The sequence below is a fragment of the Salvelinus sp. IW2-2015 genome, unplaced genomic scaffold, assembly GCF_002910315.2.
Source record: "Salvelinus sp. IW2-2015 unplaced genomic scaffold, ASM291031v2 Un_scaffold1908, whole genome shotgun sequence".
Classification (NCBI taxonomy): Eukaryota; Metazoa; Chordata; class Actinopteri; order Salmoniformes; family Salmonidae; genus Salvelinus; species Salvelinus sp. IW2-2015.
The window spans coordinates 166,372-172,910 of record NW_019943268.1 but is presented as its reverse complement, the minus strand read 5'-3'; positions in this window follow the sequence as shown (position 1 = coordinate 172,910).

The following is a 6,539-nucleotide window of genomic DNA, read 5'->3' as shown; positions in this document are numbered from 1 at the left end:
GAGAATGGATACTACCCCTAATGTTCGATATTAGGTCCAAGCCTCTTTAAAAAAAAAAACGTTGAACTGTGAACAGGGTAAAAACAAATAAAAAAACTCTTGTGAATTGTTATGTTTATTKTCATGTGTATCCTAAAAATAAATGTATAATTACAGGGCAATACACATATACGCCACCAGGTGGTGTAGCGCTTAAGACGAGTACCTATTAAAGTAATCCGTTTATAAAGAGCTACAGTACTCTTCTTCTCTTCTTCAAAGGCATAGAGAGTTCCATGGGTTATTACAATTAGCACATTGAACTACACTGAGTGTACAAAACATTAGGAACACCTGCTCTTTCCAGGACATAGACCCGACCAAGTGAATCCAGGTGAAAGCTATGATCCATTATTGATGTCACCTGTTCAATCTACCTTAATCAGTGTAGATGACGCAGGATAAATAAGTATTTTTAAGCCTTGAAACAATGGAGACATGGATTGTGTATGTGTGCCATTCAGAGGGTGAATGGYCAAGACAAMATATTTAAGCGCCTTTGTACTGGGTGTGGTAGTAGGTGCCAGACGCACYGGTTTGAGTGTGTCAAAGAAGAGCAACGCTGCTGAGTTTTTCAGGCTCAACAGTKTCCYGTGTGTATCAAGAATGGTCCACCACCCAGAGGACATCCAGMCAACTTGACACAATTGTAGAAACCATTGGAGTCAACATTGGCCAGCATCCCTGTGGAACGCTTTCCACACCTTGTAGAGTCCATTCCCTGACATATYGAGGCTGTTTTGAGGGCRAAAGGGGGTGCTACTAAATATTAGGAAGGTGYTSTTAATGTTTTATACACTCAGTGTATGTCTCGAGCAGCAGTTATAAACAGTGATTTTCATGCGTATAGCCTACTGCCGTGTGAGCATTGCTGTGCTGATAACGTGAAGAAATAATAGTCTATCCGCTCCAGACAGACTGGGTCTCCATATTTAAAATATACATTTATTCGGGTAGGGTTCGGGAAGGAAAGACCAGTCTCCATTTTAGAACGGGTCCAACTTTTTTGTACACTTGAAGACCTATCGCACATTACTGTAAACTGACGTAAATGTGAAGTGAAATGATCGACCTGATTAGATCTGATGGTCCAGAAGAATAACAAATCAATTGAAACAGTTATACTGACCGAACACTGACCTTACACTAACATATTAAACACAGTAGGTAAATCCATACTATTGTCAGATCAAGGATTTTAGAAGATTTAAAAACCATTGATCCAAACCAGACCTCAAACCAGATTGGAAATGGAAACTAAATGAATCAGCTAAATGAATCARCWAAATGAATCARCWAAATGAATCAGCTCCAGACAGATCCTCAACACCACAAAACGCTTCAAAGCTGTTTCGAATCTGACAGTAAACACATACAATTATCAGGGAGTAGATAATCAATGGATGTGAATATTGTAAAAGTCTATTCCACAACATTTCTTCTCTCCATATTTAAAGTTCCAATCTTTTATAACCTTGTCATGTTATTGCCCACATAAAATACTWCCCTTCAATTTGAATAAGAGCAGCCTTTTCTGACAGTCTTTTATATTGTTATGACAATCCACACAAACGCTGTCAGTGCATGAGGTAGTTCATGTGCTCAGTAACTGCAAAAATGAAATAATACCACTGACTTTTGGGAACATTTCCCAGTCTGTCTCCTTCCGTCATGGTTGAATGAATGAGCAAAATGAGTTTCATATAGGAGACCGACGTAACATCCTCACTTGTCTCTCTGTGACAGAGTCTTTCAGGCAATCAGTGGTAAACTCATGTCAGAATGAGAAATAACCAATAGGCTCCTTCCACTCTCTGTCTATGTCTGTATCCATATTTTTAATGGCCACAGTGAGGCTAGCATTGAATACTAACTAACAGCTTGACTAGAAAAGCAAGGCAGCAGCGGCAACAAGCCAAACGGTCCTAACCTTTGGCCGTCAGCCGTTGCCATAGAGATGTATTGTTTAGCCTAGTYGTTTGCTAGCCCCGTTCACATGTAGCTATATAGCTAGCTATCTACCATTTTCCTCATCCTAGCTACTTTGTATGCAAATGTATGTTTATATCAGAATAATTAACTATTCTACAAACCTATAATTGACCCACACAATGTTGTTTTTTCACTGTCGCAGATTATTCAGCTATTCGTTATGTACGTTATGTSGTAAAATGGTGCCAGCATAARGGCTATCAAAGACAGGAAGAAGAAGGTATGAACATTTTACATAGAGGAATGGCGAATTTACAGCTAACAACAACAAACTGATTTCTGGATTAATCTTCTTCTCCCCTCACGAGCACAGTAAGTGCAGCCATGAGCTGCCATTTAAAGACAGGCCACGGCGGGAGTGGGTAACCCGCCTCTACCCTCCGTCCTATTGGCCAACATACAATCATTGGAGAATAAACTGGATGAGCTCYGTTCAAGACTATCCTACCAACGAGACATTAAAACTGTAATATCTTATGYTTCACAGAGTCGTGGCTGAACGACGACACAGATAACATACAGCTGGCTGGGTTTTCGGTCCATCGGCAAAGATAGAACAGCTGCTTCCGGTAAGACAAGGGGTGGCGGTATGTGTCTATTTGTCAATAACAGCTGGTGTGTGAAATCAAATATTAAGGAAGTCTCGAGATTTTGCTCGCCTGAGGTAGAGTATCTCATGATAAGCTGTAGACCACACTATTTACCAAGAGAGTCTATATTTTYCGTAGCTGTCTATTTACCACCACAAACCGATGCTGGAACTAAGACCGCACTCAACGAGCTGTATAAGGCCATAAGCAAACAAGAAAATGCTCATCCAGAGGTGGCGCTCSTAGTGGCCGTGACTTTAATGCAGGGAAACTTAAATCCGTTTGAYCTAATTTCTACCAGCATGTCACATGTGCAACCAGAGGAAAAAAAACTCTAGACCACCTTTACTCCACACAGAGACGCTCTCCCTCACCCTCCATTTGGCAAATCTGACCATAATTCTATCCTCCTGATTCCTGTTTACAAGCAAAAAACTAACACAGGAAGTACCAGTGACTCGCTGCAATAAGGAAGTGGTCAGATGACATAGATGCTAAGCTACAGGACTGTTTTGCTAGCACAGACTGTGTGTCTTCTGTCAGCCTCTTGTATCGGTGACACATGGTAAATGGTGTGATGGTGTCATCCTCTCTACGGTCCATCGCCTGGTCTCCCAGATCTATCATTAGCTCTCAATGGGTTTTATAATGATGATGCATTACTGACGAGGTGGTTCAAACTGCCATTACAGGAGAGATACGAGCAGACTGAAGAGGGGAACGGGTGTGTTGGCCCTGCCACTGGAGTGAATCTCTCATCGAGGCACTTCTAAATCACCGTTGTTCTGAGAGGAGTAGGGGAGTGGAGGAGAGGAGAGGATGATTGTCATTTCCGGTCACAACTTGTAGACTTGTTAACGTGCTTCTGTGCAGTTTGTTGCTAACGTTTCTTGCCACMTGCCAACTTTACGGTTTTTACATTTTAAATGCCGTTTTATATATTTTTTTATTTTTCCCCTCGCTCAACTTTTTTCATTCAACTTTTTCACCCAGGACGCTTTATCTGGACATGGTTCTACAGGACCTCCACCAGACGAAGCTAAGTTGTAACATTAACATGATGCCCTCTAACTGCAGTCTCTGTACAATATATAGGAGAACGATCGCCTTATGGCGAGGATAGCCATGGTGCAAGCCCAGCTTCAGACGCAATCATTAGGCAAGGGTCATTTCAGTGTAGGAAAGGATGAAACAGCGTCTGTGCCACCAGTAAGTACAGATAGTAGTATAAATCCCATCGCACGGTCCCCGCAGCCAGACAATTTTCTCATGGCTTCTGGAGGGAAATGCTGTAGGAATGCTCAACCTGTGTCGCTCATTCAGCTGACAGAAACTTTCAACCGGTTCTCCCCATTAAGCAACAAGTCAGAGTCAGAGTCAGAGTCTTCTCTGGTCTCTCCTCCACCCGTTACGGGGTCTGAGACACCGAACCCTCCCCCCATTACCTCTGACAAATTGAAAACCCTAGTCATTGGCGACTCCATTACCCGTAGTATTAGACTTAAAAAGAATCATCCAGCGATCATACATTGTTTCCCAGGAGGCGGGGCTACCGACGTTAAGGCTAATCTGAAGATGGAGCAGGCTAACAGGCTGACTACACCGCTCGCGTCGGGTGCGCGAGCGTTGCAAAATAAATTTAGAAATCTATATTATTCAATTATTGCACCCACACTGTTCACGCACGCTAACGAGCGTCTGCGCTGCCAAGGGCTAAAATAGAACTCCTTTCTATTTCTGACGCAGATCGCGCTGAAAGTCCTGCCTCTCCCTCCATCTCCTCATTGGTTTATAGAAGCAGGTACCTATGTGCCATCTCCTCATTGGTTGTACCCACGTGGGTGACTGAAAGACGAACGAGGTCAGTGGCGGTAATGCACCTAATTTATGAAAGTTGCCAATCGCAATATAAAGTCAAGAGAAGAAAAAGCCTAGAAGGAGGAGAGATGACTAGAAACGATTCGGTTGAACGCTTTATGTGTGGATTAATTGTCGGAGTAGAGGACCTTGTGCATTTCAGGTAAAATAACAACTCAATGTTTATATCCCAGGACAAATTAGCTAGCAACAGCAAGCTAGCTAAATAGGACAAATTAGCTAGCAAGTGCAAGCTAGCTAGCCAAATTGCCATAAATGTTTAATGCTTTTTGACCTGTCCCCAAATTAATGTATGGAGGTTCAGAGTTTGTTTTGATATTTTAACCTGCGTGTCGTGATCGCGTTTGAGGTGGCGGGGACAAAATAAATGTATGCACGATGACGCACGCGCGCAACCGGTTTGGGTTCCATGTAAGGCTACAACTAGCAGGTGTAGAGAGTATAGGGTATTGTTATCCACGTTGGCACCAACAATGTAAGGATGAAACAGTCAAAGGTCCAAGCCTGGCCTGCTGAGGAGTGACGGACTCCATCCTMGCTGGAGGGGTGCTCTCATCTTATCTAYCAACATAGAYAGGGCTCTAACTCCYCTAGCYCCACAATGARATAGGGTGCAGGCCAGGCAGCAVGCTGTTAGCCAGCCTGCCAGCTTAGTGGAGTCTGCCASTAGCACAGTCAATGTAATCAGCTCAGCTATCCCCAATGAGACCGTGTCTGTGCCTCGATCTAGGTTTTGCAAAACTAAACATGGCTGTGTTCGCCTTAGCGATCTCACTGGAATAAATCTCACCTCCTCCATTCCTGTCATTATTGAAAGAGATTGTGATATCTCRCATATCAAAATAGGGCTACTTAATGTTAGATCCCTCACTTCCAAGGCAGTTATAGTCAATGAACTAATCACTGATCATAATCTTGATGTGATTGGCCTGACTGAAACATGGCTTAAGCCTGATGAATTGAGGAATTGCCTCACCTCCTGGTTACACTAGTGACCATATCCCCCACGCATCCCGCAAAGGCGGAGGTGTTGCTAACATTTACGATAGAAAATTTCAATWWAMAAAAAAAAAATGACTGTGTTTTCGTCTTTTGAGCTTCTAGTCATGAAATCTACGCAGCCTACTCAATCACTTTATATAGCTACTGTTTACAGGGCTCCTGGGCCGTATACAGCGTTCCTCACTAAGTGTCCCTGAATTCCTATCGGACCTTGTAATCATGGCAGATAATATTCMMATTTTTGGTGACTTTAATATTCACATGGAAAAGTCCACAGACCCACTCCAAAAGGCTTTCGGAGCCATCGTCGACTCTGAGTTTTGTCCAACATGTCTTATTATTGCTCCCCAGATGTATTGTAGTTCTGTCTGCATCTACACTCTCCATCTTCATTTCTCACAACACCTTCCAGAGTGTGTGTGTGTGTGTGTGCGTGTGTGTGTGTGTGTTTCCTGTACATTCTGTTCCTATATAGATGAAGGAGAAGGGACAAACCTCTCAAACTACATTACATTCACTGTCATCCACCTAGTTTCTTCTACAACTCATCAATTCCTTGTTCCACAGTATTTCATTATTCATTTATCATACTGTGACATAACTATGTTAACGAAAATACACGCATGCCCACACAGACGCACACGCGCACACACACACAGACGGCACACGCGCACACACACACACAGACGCAGCACGCGCAACACACACACACACGACAGCACACACACACAACACCACACACACACAACACCACACCACACAACACACACACACACACACACACCACACACACACACACCACACACACACCACACACACACACACACACACACACACACACACACACACACACACCACACACACACACACACACACAACACCACACCACACACAAAACAACAACACACAAATGGGTTATCAATTTCGACAGGAGACTGATCTAATTACAGACTGCTAAACCCTTGTCTGGGGAGACTGATCTAATTACAGACGGCTAAACCCTTGTCTGGGGAGACTGATCTAATTACAGACGGCTAA